Source organism: Hoplias malabaricus, unplaced genomic scaffold (assembly GCF_029633855.1).
Source record: "Hoplias malabaricus isolate fHopMal1 unplaced genomic scaffold, fHopMal1.hap1 scaffold_91, whole genome shotgun sequence".
NCBI lineage: Eukaryota > Metazoa > Chordata > Actinopteri > Characiformes > Erythrinidae > Hoplias > Hoplias malabaricus.
This window is the reverse complement of record NW_027101244.1, coordinates 71,064-87,703: the sequence shown is the minus strand read 5'-3', so window position 1 is coordinate 87,703 and position 16,640 is coordinate 71,064. Positions and strand designations below refer to the sequence as shown.

General features: G+C 45.8%; 1 long non-coding RNA gene across 1 annotated transcript in view; it reads right to left on the bottom strand.

The window, feature by feature from the left end:
* LOC136685448 (uncharacterized) overlaps positions 1-16,640 on the bottom strand; it is a 70,184-nt gene that overhangs the window by 36,747 nt on the left and 16,797 nt on the right. The window contains exon 2 of the long non-coding RNA XR_010800176.1: positions 2,794-2,879. This is a non-coding gene — a long non-coding RNA (uncharacterized lncRNA). The remainder of the gene's footprint in view (positions 1-2,793; positions 2,880-16,640) is intronic.

The window sequence follows — 16,640 nt, the reverse complement described above, 5'->3', positions numbered from 1 at the left end:
AGCCCCAGACTATCATATCCATCATGACTTCACCTGCTTACTGTCTAACTGCAGCTGTAGGCATCTGAGCGCTAATGCTAGCTACCGTAAATTGCTTGACTTCTACAGATGAAGTCTGTATGAAAAATGATCTAATACAACAGAGACTTGTAAAGGTGTGAGTCCATGTCACGGCTTAAGTCTCAAATCTCTAAGATAAAGGTGTAAAACAAGTCTCAAGTCTCTGAAATGTGAATCCAAGTCAGGATCTTGAGTCTCTGAGGAAAAGGTCATGGTCAAGTTTTAAGTCTCTGATGCAAATCCGATTCAAGTCTCATTTCTCTGAAATGTGAAACTGAGTCCAAAGAAAGTGAAGGTCCAAACCAAGTCTCAGATCTCAGAGGTCCAGGTCTGAAATAAGTCTCAAGTCTCTGAGATGGGAGTTGAAGTCAAGCCTCTCGAGTCTCTAAGAGGCAAGACCAAATCCAGTCTCAAGCCTCTGAGGTGTGAATCCAAGTCAGGTCTGGAATCTCTGAGGTAAAGGTCAGAGTCAAGTCTCAAGTCTCTGAAATGGGAGTCAAGTCAAATATTGAGTCTTTAAGTAAATGTCCAAGGCAAGTCTTGTCTCCAAGGTGTAAGTTCAAGCCAGTCCTTGAATCTCCGAGGTATGAATCTAGGTCAGATCTTGAGCCTTTGAGGTGAAGGTCCAACCAAAGTTTGTAAACTTTCAGGCAAAGGTCTGAAACAAGTCTCAAGTCTCTAAGTTCAGAAACTCAAGATCCGACTTGTGACTCACATCTGAATCAAATCTCACAGTCACCTAACTTATATAAGGCTTAGTCATGTCTTAAAACTCCAAGTGTGGAGTCTCGAGATTTTGTCGAGTCTTGTGTGATTCAAAGTCCAATGTTGGGGTTTTGAGGTGCATTTTTAATTTCAGTCTAACGTTTCCAAGAAGTGAGTTACAGATATGGCCCGAATCACTGAGGTGTGTCTGTAGCAAAGCTGGTGTCTGGAGTCCAAGTCAAGTCTTTGTCAAGTTTTACCACACGTAGGACGTTCAGTCAGATAGCAGATCGTTGAGGACATGTCTAAACCAAGTCTTAAATCTCTGAGGTATGAGTCTAAGTCAACTCCACAATCCCTGAGGTGGGAGGGCAATGAAATAAAGTACAAAGGCAGTACCTCTGCAACAGCAAATCATTGGCCAGTTATCAAACCCATCACAAAGGGAATGAGATGTGTTTCATCAGGGAAAGCCCAGCAGGTACAACTCCATGAGGTCTACAAAGAAATAACCCACCATACCCTCAAGCAAGGCACTGGAAAGTTGGGTTGCTTCAGGGTTACAATGTCTCTTTCTTTTTTCTCTGCTGAAACATTGCATCCTGTCTCTGTGCAACAATAACAGTCCACAGATGGCATGATTGCCTAGTTTTCTATTTGCAACTCCATAAAGATCCATACAAACCACACAGTCCTAATTTGTGTTCTGTACAGTGCCAAAAAAAGGGTGATTCTCAGCAGTACGACCCTTGTTGGTTCTAGGGTAGATACGTTATCATCTTTAAAGCTGTTTATGGAACTAAATAAAATGGTGTTCCATCATTGGACCTTTAGCAATTTTAATCTGGAGTTATGATTGCGGTAAATACGACCATTTTCTTCATGTACAAAGCAGACGTAATGAGTTTTATACATACCTGAGGACCTCATGGAACACGCAGGGCAAGTTTAGTTTGCACCTGTGTAGACTGCGGAATGGGTGTATGGGTTTCTATCACCAATCGGTAGCTTGTGGATTGTGTTGAGTAAGTTTCAACAGTCTGTCTGCAGCTTCAAGTCTCTACATTCTCACTTTACAAACAAAGCCATGACAGGACATTACTGTCCAAGTGGAAGTTAGTCTCAAACGCTTCTTCTTTTATTAATAATAATAATAATAATAATAATAATATTGCCCTGTGAAGGACTGGTGCCCCCTCCAGGGTGTATTCCCGCCTTGTGCCCAGTGATTCCAGGTAGGCTCTGAACTGGATAAGGGTTACAGATAATGAATGAATGAATGAATTAATTAATTAATTAATTAATTAATAATAGTAGTAGTAAAGGCGGCACGTTGGCGCAACAGGCATAGTTTGCAGACCCTTAACTAGTTATGTGCTTACAGACAATGAAAGAAAGAATCAATGAATGAATAATAATTATTATTATAATAATAAGTACGTATACATATACCCTGGCCCCCCGGCGTATACGGCCGTTTGCCGTTAAATCACAGTTTCAATATGATTGTGCTGTTTTTCTGAGCTTTAACAGGGATAAGAGGGTCTCTGTCTCTGTAACTTTTGGAGGAGGATAGAAAGTCACATGCCCCATCATTTCAGGACTTCAGGACAATGCAGTCAAAGCAAATTACACTCTACAACTGTAGGGGGAGCCCAGGAGCAACACTACCAAACATTGCCTAGTGTTGGTTTAATGGAGGGCTGTGGATGGGCTTGAAGTCATCGCACCCAGTGCCAGAGCTAATCATCCAACATACACACATGATTTCACCAATGGTTTATGTGGCTGCCATCAAATCCTCACTGCTATTTTCCGGCATTTAGAGTAAAGCCTTCCTAGAAGAGGAGTCTGACTGTAGCACAGAGTCTGTTCGTCTCTCCACGTCAGATATGGCCATATGCTGTATATATAAATATATAAAGACAGTTTTTTCACTTTTCTGTCCAAATCAATAGTGTAACCAAATTGAATCAGTGTGTGATTGACACATGCATTAGTGAGTGGAGAGGGGGTGGACCCGCTTACCTGTCAGAGACGGAGGAAATAAAGGAGCTAAAGAGAGAGTCGATCACTCCGACAGCTGCTGAAAAGATCTCACTGCTGAGGGACCTCTGTGGGGAGTCACACACACACACACACACACACACACACATAAAAAAAAAGAAACAATATCCTATAAACTCCACTCACAGCAAAGTCCCTCAGTTGGAGGATGTGATGGACACACACACACACACTTTCTCTCAACTCACACGATAGTCTCTCACTCAGAGCTGAGGGACCAAAGACACACACAATCAAAGTATGTGATGGAGACACGACGCACACACACACACACGTTTCTCATGCAGAGCCAGCTGTGAGGCTCCTAAACATTGGTGAAGCTTCATACTCCCAGTAAAAATCCCTTTATTTCCTGTGTAATGGTAACGCATAGTTGCTCCTAGCACAAAGGGAATGTTTCACGTAAAGTCTTTATGAATTTAAAGCTGAGGGCGTTCATTATTAGATTCAGTGTGACTGTGGAACAATAAGCACCTGCCGGCTGTGATTTGCTCACAGCTTTGAGGGAGCTGTTAACCAATAGCAAGGACAAAAATAGGGTCCAGAGCGTACCTGGAATTTCTGGGCACAAGGTAGGAACACACCCTGGAGGGGGTGCCAGTCCTTCACAGGGCAACACACACTCACACACCTACGAACACTTTTGAGTCTCTAATCCACCTACCAACGTGTGTTTTTGGACTGTGGGAGGAAACCCACGCAGACACAGAGAGAACACAACACACTCCTCACAGACAGTCACCCGGAGGAAACCCACGCAGACACAGAGAGAACACAACACACTCCTCACAGACAGTCACCCGGAGGAAACCCACGCAGACACAGAGAGAACACACCACACTCCTCACAGACAGTCACCCGGAGGAAACCCACGCAGACACAGAGAGAACACACCACACTCCTCACAGACAGTCACCCGGAGGAAACCCACGCAGACACAGGGAGAACACACCACACTCCTCACAGACAGTCACCCGGAGGAAACCCACGCAGACACAGAGAGAACACACCACACTCCTCACAGACAGTCACCCGGAGGAAACCCACGCGGACACAGGGAGAACACACCACACTCCTCACAGACAGTCACCCGGAGGAAACCCACGCAGACACAGGGAGAACACACCACACTCCTCACAGACAGTCACCCGGAGGAAACCCACACAGACACAGGGAGAACACACCACACTCATCACAGACAGTCACCCGGAGGAAACCCACGCAGACACAGAGAGAACACACCACACTCCTCACAGACAGTCACCCGGAGGAAACCCACGCGGACACAGGGAGAACACACCACACTCCTCACAGACAGTCACCCGGAGGAAACCCACGCGGACACAGGGAGAACACACCACACTCCTCACAGACAGTCACCCGGAGGAAACCCACGCAGACACAGGGAGAACACACCACACTCCTCACAGTCACCCCGAGGAAACCCACGCACTACCTGCTGCACCACCGTGCCGCCCTTAAACTTGTTTTATCACAAAAATTAAAAAACATTATGTTTTGTGAAAGACTAACACTACTGTGCACTGGTGTAGATTTGCTCTTGACATTAGTGGGGACCTGTGAACCTACCACCACCACCTCTCCCTCTCCCCCTTGACTGTTTTTTTTAACTTATTTATTTATATATTTATTTATTTTATTCCTTTGCTCCGTGAATAATCGACACTGTTAGAGCACTGACAATTGGCAGTTTGTTGTGCAGCTAATTTCCAAACCAAGTTATTTACAGCTGCAGACGATTGTAGCCTAGGGTTATTATGATGGACTCATTTCATTAGCAAACTGAACTTTAAGTGACATTTCTTTTAAAATAGCTCTTTATGTCCACCCCATCCTTTTTTGCTGCCATCCTCACTGCTCCTATGTGTCACCCACAATGCACCTGAACCTTGCACAGTAACACTCGCTTATGACTGGAAAATTCTCCTTCCAGATGTGGCGCTGCTCAACAAACAAACTACAGAGACTCACGTGAGAGCAGGGAAAGGCACAGCCAATCACACTGGCCATATGTGATACAGGGAGGTAGGACTCCGGTAGAGAACGTGATTTAACCCTTTCTACACCTCTAGGATAATGAGACATTGAGAGATCTTGTTCTTTTTTTTTTTTGAGGGCATCAATTATTGATGGGGACAATTCAATAATCTGTGGATATTAGGGGACACGTCACCTTGGTCCATGCTAGTTCTACGCCCTTGATAATGTGCAATTATTTGTCATTGAACAATGTACTGTGTCTTCTGCATTTAACCCATCAGTGGCAGTGAATACAGACACAAACTAGTGCACTATGGGCTGTGAACACACACAGAGCAGCGGGCAGCCAGCCCTGGCACACGGGGGGCATTTAGGACATTCAGTGCCTTGCTCAAGGGCACTGCAGCCATGGATGTTCCCGCCGGTCCTGGGGATCGAACTGGCAACCTTCCAGTACCAAGCCTAGTCTCTAGACATTAGACCAAGACCTTGACTATTTTGAATTTTTGGGCACATATTGCCTGCATTCAGGAAATGCTGTTTACACTTCAAATACCTGACTGACTGGATGCATTTAGAATCTTCAGTCGTCTTAAAAAAACATGGCAAATACAAAAATGAGGCTAGTCTGTTATCCCCAGCACCTGAGAACAGATCATTTACCAACAAAATAATAGGAGTCTTGGGGTATTTTTTGGCTTTTTTTTCTGCCTTAAGGTAATCAATGGAAACAAATGTCTGAGGTTGAAAAAATAATTAAATAAATTAAAAATGCACGGAAGGATACATAAAATTTTATACCCAATTCTTTCCTATGAGAAAAAAGTTCCATAATCAATTGGTTGCTATGTAGAAACCATCAAGCCAATCATAAAGCAATAAACAAGCATGCATCACACAATCAGATGGAAAGATCGGGAGCTGGACTAAACACGGTGTTCCCATAGCTACAAGTTAGCAACACCCTAGCAACCACAGGATACCTCTGCAGACACCAAGCAGCCAGAGTGAATAGCCTAACAACTCCCCTAGCAACAACTTTGAATTATCTTAGCATTACTTTGAATACCATAGCAACACATTAGCAGCCAACTGGAATACCATACGATATGTGAATTCCTCTTCTTTCAACAATGTTTCTGCTACATTCATTTTGCCACGGTAGCCCTTGCCAACCACGTTCCTCCCACGTTCCAAAAAAAAAAAAAAAAAAAAAAAAAAAAAAAAAAAAGTGGTATGTGGATTGGTGACTCAAAACTGTCCATAGGTGTGAGTGTGTGTGTGAGAATGTGTCGCCTTGTGAAGGACTGGCACGCCCTCCAGGGTGTGTTCCCGCCTTGTGCCATGAATTGGATAAGTGTCTACAGACAATGAATGAATGAGATTTATCTAATATTGCTAATTTTCAAGTAATAAAAATGCACAAGGAGACAGGCAGGTATAGTGGAAGTGAGTGAAGCAGGAAAGTAGAGTGAGACTAGGATAACCCTCCACCAACCCCTGGAAAACAATCCTAGAGGAAACACTGATCACTACGCATTTGCTACAGAAAACGCACTAGCAACCACCTGGAATAGCATACCACGTGGGAACTGCCATCCAACTACTCTAAATTTACCTCTAGAAATACACTAGCAACCACTTTGAACACCATGGCATCTTAGTAGTGCTCTGCAACCACTTAGCATTTTTAGCTTTATTGGAAACACACTAGCAACCACCTGGAATACCACAGAACATGGACATAGTTGTGCAACCACCCTGCCTTTTCTTCAGGAAATGCACATTCCAGTGAGTTCCTGAGCCTTTGTGTAACTCTTGTCCAGCGGATGATGGAGCCCATTTGTGCTCGGAGTGTGGAGATGTCATTTAGAAGAAAAGCTAAATTAGTTCCGTTAGCGAGGGATCCAGCAGGGATGATTGCGGCGAAGCGAGGCGCAGCTCTGGCCCTGGCCCCGATGTGAGTCTATAACCCTCACCGTATCAGTAAACTTCAAGGAGGTAATTGCGGATCTGACTTTTAAAGCTTGACCCGCTCCTCGCGCTGCCGGCTTGTTAAAGGTCAGCTAATAATTCCCTGGAGCCCGAGGAAGCTTCTGCCAACAGAAGATTTCACCTCCCCTCCTAACGCTTCTCACCTCGCCGTTTAAACCAGCGCCGTGTCGGGTCACATCTGCCCCGTGTGTGCGAAAGCCCCTCCACGACTGTCACACTCCATCAGCGCACTCACTTCACACTCATTACCGCCCATAAGGCCACACTGCCCATTCACACACATGCCTCACACACATGGAGAAAGAGCCATAGTGGCATTAGGCTTCGTATTCAGCTCTTTGTGGGGACCTTGGGTGTCCAGGTTTCTGTTAAGAACTGCTACAATTAGTGGTCAGTGATACACACTACATATGGCCAAAGATTTGTGGACACCCACTGGTGAACGGTGCCCTTGAAGGTGTGTCCATAGTCAGGGGGGTCAGGAAACAATATGAGCACATAAAAAGTGCAGTATAGATAGACAGATAGTGTGTGTGTGTGTGTGTGTGTGTGTGTGTGTGTGTCAGACTACTAAATGTCATGTGTGTATGTGTCAGTCCTAATGAAATGAATGGTCCTAAACCAATAGCAATACTTGTGTGTGTGTGTGTGTGTGTGTGTGTGTGTGTGTGTCTAATAGTGATGTAGAAGTGCCTGTGGGCTCGAGATCACACCTTTATTTACACACTTCCACTGCCCTTTGCTCCCATCGCTCCTTATTTAAAAGGAAAGACCCCCCAACACCTACACTTTCCCTTTTAACCCTTAACATCCCAGTGCACATTACTTAGGAATTCCAGAAGCTGATCCCTACGGACTGGATTATCCTGAAGGTAAAACAGTAGGCAGTGGACAGCAGCTGGTCATGTGATACGATGAAAGCAGATGATTGGCCTGGAGTGGAGGGTTGTCAGGTAAAGAGGACCCAAGTGCTGAGAAGACATTGGAGGGGCAAGATAGCCAACGTGGAATTGGTTCGGTGCCATTCACGCACCTGATTTTAATTGGTTTGGAGCAATTCCACCAACATAAACAGGTCCTGGAACCTGAACGGTTCATTCACAGCAGGAACCAAAGAATAGTAACAATTCTGCGAGCCATGACGAGGTCTGTGGGCATGAAGCTCCAGAAAGAGCTCAGAGACTAAAGAATCAATGGCACAGTGGACCCATTATCCATGTTCTGATTTGAAACCACAAGGAAATAAAAACAGGAAAATGCTCTGTCTGGGCATTTTTTTTTATTAAACACACAAACACTATTGTGATCTGAACCTGCTGCAACAGTGGATTAACCATGACTCTGTCCTGACTCCATCTATGTCTCTCTGGCTCTGGTGCTGTTCTGGTTCAAACAGACAGCAGTGACGCAGCCTCGGTTCCCATTAAGACTGGTGCAAATGTGGATCAGTTCTATGGAAAGCCACAAGGTTCAAAATCTTGAATGGAACAGTTTGCTCAAAACTGTCTAGGAGTGTGTGAAGGAATGGAGCTAGTTCTCTTTATTGAATGTTGATGAACAAATCAATATCTTCATCTTCAAATCTAACTATAAGCGGCAGAACAGAATAAGCACAGTAACAGAACTGTGGTATAATCTCAATAACACACTTGAGGCTATGACCGCAGCACACCAGCGCCAATATCTCACATCATAGCACCAACCTTGAGTGTTTAACTGCTTATTTATTCATGAGAATTCCACAGTATTAGTTAGTATTCCTCATTATTCCCCAGTATTCAGCAGGATTAGTCCAAACTATATCCCTCATTCCTTGTTAACCCTCAGTATCCCACAATATTCATGTTTTTTTGGGGTTTTTTTGTGTAAAAGTTGCAGTGGCATCTGGAAGCTAAAGACCTGTACGTGTTTGTTGGTGTGTTGGGGTGTGCTCGAATATCTCATCTCCACAAAGTGGGGACGGCTGGTGTCAGACACGGTTTCTCTCTCTGTCTGTGTGTTGTCTGTTGCTCAGGCGGTGGTCCGGGCTGGAAGTGAGATGCTGCTGCTGTTGTTGTCGCTGCTGAGAGGAAAAGAGCTCCCACAGCGTTGGATTTCTCCCGTCCTCCGCAAGCTCCACTCTTCTCCGGCTCCTCCAGGCTCCGCCACAGAACCAAACTGAGCCCTCGCCACCAGGAGATGACACTTCCCTTTCTCTCTCCCTTTTCTCTAACTTTCAATATCTCTCCCATTCTCTGTCACCTTTCGCTTTTTCTCATATGTTTTTCTCTCACTATCACTTTCACTCGGTTTCTTCTATTCTCTATCTATCATTCTCCTTCACTCTCTCCATCTCTCCCTTTACATCTTCTATCTGTTCTTTGTCTGAACTCTAAAACTCCTCTTTATTCTAATCCCTTCTTTCTCCTTCACATTTAACATTTCTCTGTCTTTCACTCCACTTCTCCTTCCTAGCTTTTTCTCTTTCTTGCTCCGTTTCTCTACCTCTCCTACCTTTCCCACTTTTCTTAACCGTGCCCTTTCTGTCTCCCTCTATTACTCTTGATATTCCTGACTTTCTTTAGAACCCTTTTAGTCTGATCCCATTACTGTATCACTGCTCCCCTACACACTTTGCTCTCTCTATCTCTCCTTTCTCTATTTTCTTTGTTCTTATTCTTTTCCACGCTATCCCGCCATCACTCACTCTCTTGTTTTCTCTATCCTCTCTGCTTCTTCTTCTCTCTCTCTCATCCCCCCTCTCCCACTCTCTCTCTCTCCCACTCTCTCTCTCTCTCTCTCTCTCTCTCTCTCCTCCTCCCTCTGTCTGCTGTCTGTCTGTATCCAGGGAAAGCCTCTTTGCTCGTTGCTAATTAGTACAGACAGCTGTCACCTCCGTAACTGGATCACTGTAATACACACACCTTCCATCATTCTCACAGGATTACAGAGAGAGAGAGAGAGAGAGAGAGAGAGAGAGAGAGAGACATCATATTTCCCCCAGCCACTAAATATGACCACATTAATTATAGATCTCACTACTCAACTCATGCATCTCTCTCTCCCTTTCTCTCTTTCCATCTCACTCTGTTTCTCTCGCTCTCTGTATCTCGGTCCATCCTTCTATCTCCTTCTTCATTGCCATTTTCTCCCTCTGTTCTGCCATTCTTTTCTACATCTCTCTCTCTCTCTCTCACACACACACACACACTTTCTCATTCTCTCTCTCACCAATTCTCTTTTTTTCGTCTCTCTCTCTCACATTCTTTCTCATTCACTCTCTCACCAATTCTCTCTCACCAATTCTCTCTCATCCATTCTCTCTCATCCATTCTCTCTCTCTCTCTCTCGTGTATTTTTAGAGTCAGGGGAGAGATTTATTACTGCTCTAATCCAGGTGTCGAGGCCTGGAGAATATGGACGTGTTCTTTAAGTTGTCAGCGTCTGACGCTAAAGAAGAGCGAGGTGCTGTTAGCGGAGGGATTTGCAGGGGGCTTTGGGAGGGGAGGGGGGTATTTGAGAAGGTGGGGGGTGTGGACAGGTGTGTAATTAAATCAGTCTGAAACTCTTTTTAAAAGCAGTTGGAAAATCACAGGTTGTTCATTTCGGTTTTTAATAGACCTCTGTCTGTTTCTGAAATAGAAACACTGGCAGACAATGAGGGGGTCCTGAACAACACCACAGCGGGGTCCTGGTTCCAGGCGAGAAGGGAGAGAGGAGGAGGAGCCCAAACTTTTGGCCCCTCCTGCATTTCTTCTCATTACACGTTTGGCTGCAGTGGTAGCCTTGGCTCTTCTAGGAAGCATTTAGCCCAGACTCTGGAACATTGCTGTGTGAATTTGATGGCATTCATCCTCAGACATCAGCGAGGACATGTGCTGATGTTGGACCAACTGTTCTGAAAGTGGCTGTTGTCCTGTTTGACTTTTTAATACATAATTCCAAGAGTTTATTTGATTAGGCTATTCCACCTTAAATGGCACAGCAGCTACATTCTACCACCTGCGATGCTAAGCTTAAACTGGCCCATTTAAGGTGGAAGGGTTAATTGATTGAAGACAATCTGAAGTGCAGCTTTGGGAACCTTGCTTTGTGCACAGGGGCACAGTGTTCTACTGACCTTCCCATTGTTTGGTCTTTGTGGCCTTACTTTCTTTAAGTAACTTAAGGGAAAACTTCTAATTGTTAAAAATTATGTTTTAAAATTCTACTCACTCACACACTCACACCTGTAGACAGTTTCACACACTCACCCAGTGACTCACACACTCACACCTGTAGACAGTTTCTCACACTCACCCAGTCACTCACACCTGTGGACAGTTTCTCACACTCACCCAGTCACTCACACCTGTGGACAGTTTCACACACTCACCCAGTCACTCACACACACACAGAGCTGTGGACAGTTTCACACACTCACCCAGTCACTTACACACACACAGAGCTGTGGACAGTTTCACACACTCACCCAGTCACTAACACACTCACACCTGTGGACAGTTTCACACACTCACCCAGTCACTCACGCACTCACACCTATGGACAGTTTCACACACTCACTCACACACTCACACCTGTGGACAGTTTCACACACTCACCCAGTCACTCACACACTCACAACTGTGGACACTTTCACACACTCACCCAGTCACACACACACACTCACACCTGTGGACAGTTTCACACACTCACCCAGTCACTCACACACTCACACCTGTGGACAGTTTCACACACTCACCCAGTCACTCACACACTCACACCTGTGGACAGTTTCACACACTCAACCAGTCACTCACACACTCACACCTGTGGACAGTTTCACACACTCACACCTGTGGACAGTTTCACACACTCACCCAGTCACTCACACACTCACACCTGTGGACAGTTTCACACACTCACACCTGTGGACAGTTTCACACACTCAACCAGTCACTCACACACTCACACCTGTGGATAGTTCTCTCCCCCTCTCTCTCTCTCTCTCTGAATCTGTCTCTCACAAAAAGTAAAGTACTGAAGGTGAAACAGAGGCGGAGGACGTTCCTTTCAAACAAAACTAATAAAAATCCATCTTTATTTCCCTCTCCCGATCTTAAATTACCACATAGATGGCTTTTAATTTCGTTTAGGCATTAGGAGGGGTTCCCGCTGGGGTCCTTTCGGGGTCCCGGGGGTGTGTAATGGTGTGTGTTTGGAGCTCAGGTAGTGAGGGGGGCTCTTCAGAGACGGAGCTAATGAAGGCTGTGTGTTATTAGTGCTCTGAGCTCCTGTAATGGTCCTAATGGATGATTAGTTGGAGGCAGCTGTGCAGATGTAAGTGTGTGTGTGTGTGTGTGTGTGTGTGTGTGTGTGTGTGTGTATGTGTGTGTGCGTGTGTGTGCTTGTTTATTCTGCTTGTGTTTAAATGTATCAAAACGCTGACGCCATCAGAGTCAGAGAATGAGGTCATTTACAAGTGATCCATCATCTGACATCACACATAATTACAGCTACTTCAGACAGGCCCCAAAAACTAACTCTTCGCTTTCTCGCTTTCTCTCTCTCTCCCTCTCTCTCTCTCATTCTTTTAAAATCATCAAGTTAATCTCATCTTCTTCTTTCCACTCGTCTTTCTATCCTCCCTCCCTCTACATTTATTCGTTTTTCCTCTTCCTCTCTCGCTGTCTCTCTCCTGCGTCTTCTGTGTCTTACCCTGATGAGTGGACGGAGGGAGAGAGAGAGAGAGAGCGTGCACGCGAGAGAGAGAGAGAGAGACAGCAAGAGAGAGCAAGAGAGAGCAAGAGAGAGCAAGAGAGAGATACACACACAGAGAGAGAGAGAGCTGATACGCATCATTATGTCTACAACTCTGTCGCTGCATTTTGTCCACATCGGACACAGAGTAATCAATAGCCTGACATGCTGAAAAAACCAGGTGACATCCTCCTGGAGGAGAGATAACAGCCATCCCTTTCTCCCTCTCTCCCTCTCACCCCCCCCCCTCTCTCTCTCTCTCTCACTCCCCCCCCCTCTCTCTCTCTCTTTCTGAAGTCTGATCCTGATGTATTATATCCAGAGAGTGTGTGTCCAAGGTGACTTTGATTGATAATAGATTTTCTCTGTGTCTCCGCTGTGTGAGGACGCGTCTGTACCTTGTTGCAGGGACACAGTGCTGTGTCACCTCCTCTGGGTCGATCAATACATCAATCAATCAATCGATCAGTGGCTTCTGTCAGCCTTTCAACACCCTGACCCTGAGTATTAAATACAGTAAAGACGACAGTTCACAACTAAAGAGCCGGCCGTGTTTCCACGAGCAGAAAAACACTGTCCTACTTCCCCCTTCTACTGACACTCACTGGCCACTTTATTAGAAACACCCCCCTTCTACTGACGCTCACTGGCCACTTTATTAGAAACACCCCCCTTCTACTGACACTCACTGGTCACTTTATTAGAAACACCCCCCTTCTACTGACACTCACTGGCCACTTTATTAGAAACACCCCCCTTCTACTGACACTCACTGGCCACTTTATTAGAAACACCCCCCTTCTACTGACACTCACTGGCCACTTTATTAGAAACACCCCCCTTCTACTGACGCTCACTGGCCACTTTATTAGAAACACCCCCCTTCTACTGACACTCACTGGCCACTTTATTAGAAACACCCCCCTTCTACTGACACTCACTGGCCACTTTATTAGAAACACCCCCCTTCTACTGACACTCACTGGCCACTTTATTAGAAACACCCCCCTTCTACTGACACTCACTGGCCACTTTATTAGAAACACCCCCCTTCTACTGACACTCACTGGCCACTTTATTAGAAACACCCCCCTTCTACTGACACTCACTGGCCACTTTATTAGAAACACCCCCCTTCTACTGACACTCACTGGCCACTTTATTAGAAACACCCCTCTTCTACTGACACTCACTGGCCACTTTATTAGAAACACCCCCCTTCTACTGACACTCACTGGCCACTTTATTAGAAACACCCCCCTTCTACTGACACTCACTGGCCACTTTATTAGAAACACCCCCCTTCTACTGACACTCACTGGCCACTTTATTAGAAACACCCCCTTCTACTGACACTCACTGGCCACTTTATTAGAAACACCCCCCTTCTACTGACACTCACTGGCCACTTTATTAGAAACACCCCCCTTCTACTGACGCTCACTGGCCACTTTATTAGAAACACCCCTCTTCTACTGACACTCACTGGCCACTTTATTAGAAACACCCCCTTCTACTGACACTCACTGGCCACTTTATTAGAAACACCCCCCTTCTACTGACACTCACTGGCCACTTTATTAGAAACACCCCCCTTCTACTGACGCTCACTGGCCACTTTATTAGAAACACCCCCCTTCTACTGACGCTCACTGGCCACTTTATTAGAAACACCCCCCTTCTACTGACGCTCACTGGCCACTTTATTAGAAACACCCCCCTTCTACTGACGCTCACTGGCCACTTTATTAGAAACACCCCCCTTCTACTGACACTCACTGGCCACTTTATTAGAAACACCCCCCTTCTACTGACGCTCACTGGCCACTTTATTAGAAACACCCCCCTTCTACTGACGCTCACTGGCCACTTTATTAGAAACACCCCCCTTCTACTGACGCTCACTGGCCACTTTATTAGAAACACCCCCCTTCTACTGACACTCACTGGCCACTTTATTAGAAACACCCCCCTTCTACTGACACTCACTGGCCACTTTATTAGAAACACCCCCCTTCTACTGACACTCACTGGCCACTTTATTAGAAACACCCCCCTTCTACTGACGCTCACTGGCCACTTTATTAGAAACACCCCCCTTCTACTGACGCTCACTGGCCACTTTATTAGAAACACCCCCCTTCTACTGACGCTCACTGGCCACTTTATTAGAAACACCCCCCTTCTACTGACACTCACTGGCCACTTTATTAGAAACACCCCCCTTCTACTGACGCTCACTGGCCACTTTATTAGAAACACCCCCCTTCTACTGACACTCACTGGCCACTTTATTAGAAACACCCCCCTTCTACTGACACTCACTGGCCACTTTATTAGAAACACCCCCCTTCTACTGACACTCACTGGCCACTTTATTAGAAACACCCCCCTTCTACTGACACTCACTGGCCACTTTATTAGAAACACCCCCCTTCTACTGACACTCACTGGCCACTTTATTAGAAACACCCTCCTTCTACTGACGCTCCCTGGCCACTTTATTAGAAACACCCCCCTTCTACTGACACTCACTGGCCACTTTATTAGAAACACCCTCCTTCTACTGACACTCACTGGCCACTTTATTAGAAACACCCCCTTCTACTGACACTCACTGGCCACTTTATTAGAAACACCCCCCTTCTACTGACACTCACTGGCCACTTTATTAGAAACACCCCCCTTCTACTGACACTCACTGGCCACTTTATTAGAAACACCCCCCTTCTACTGACACTCACTGGCCACTTTATTAGAAACACCCCCCTTCTACTGACACTCACTGGCCACTTTATTAGAAACACCCCCCTTCTACTGACGCTCACTGGCCACTTTATTAGAAACACCCCCCTTCTACTGACGCTCACTGGCCACTTTATTAGAAACACCCCCCTTCTACTGACACTCACTGGCCACTTTATTAGAAACACCCCCCTTCTACTGACACTCACTGGCCACTTTATTAGAAACACCCCCCTTCTACTGACACTCACTGGCCACTTTATTAGAAACACCCCCCTTCTACTGACACTCACTGGCCACTTTATTAGAAACACCCCCCTTCTACTGACACTCACTGGCCACTTTATTAGAAACACCCCCCTTCTACTGACACTCACTGGCCACTTTATTAGAAACACCCCCCTTCTACTGACACTCACTGGCCACTTTATTAGAAACACCCCCCTTCTACTGACACTCACTGGCCACTTTATTAGAAACACCCTCCTTCTACTGACACTCACTGGCCACTTTATTAGAAACACCCCCCTTCTACTGACGCTCACTGGCCACTTTATTAGAAACACCCCCCTTCTACTGACACTCACTGGCCACTTTATTAGAAACACCCCCCTTCTACTGACGCTCACTGGCCACTTTATTAGAAACACCCCCCTTCTACTGACGCTCACTGGCCACTTTATTAGAAACACCCCCCTTCTACTGACGCTCACTGGCCACTTTATTAGAAACACCCCCCTTCTACTGACACTCACTGGCCACTTTATTAGAAACACCCCCCTTCTACTGACACTCACTGGCCACTTTATTAGAAACACCCCCCTTCTACTGACACTCACTGGCCACTTTATTAGAAACACCCCCCTTCTACTGACACTCACTGGCCACTTTATTAGAAACACCCTCCTTCTACTGACACTCACTGGCCACTTTATTAGAAACACCCCCCTTCTACTGACACTCACTGGCCACTTTATTAGAAACACCCCCCTTCTACTGACACTCACTGGCCACTTTATTAGAAACACCCTCCTTCTACTGACACTCACTGGCCACTTTATTAGAAACACCCCCCTTCTACTGACACTCACTGGCCACTTTATTAGAAACACCCTCCTTCTACTGATGCTCCCTGGCCACTTTATTAGAAACACCCCCCTTCTACTGACACTCACTGGCCACTTTATTAGAAACACCCTCCTTCTACTGACACTCACTGGCCACTTTATTAGAAACACCCCCTTCTACTGACACTCACTGGCCACTTTATTAGAAACACCCCCCTTCTACTGACACTCACTGGCCACTTTATTAGAAACACCCCCCTTCTACTGACACTCACTGGCCAC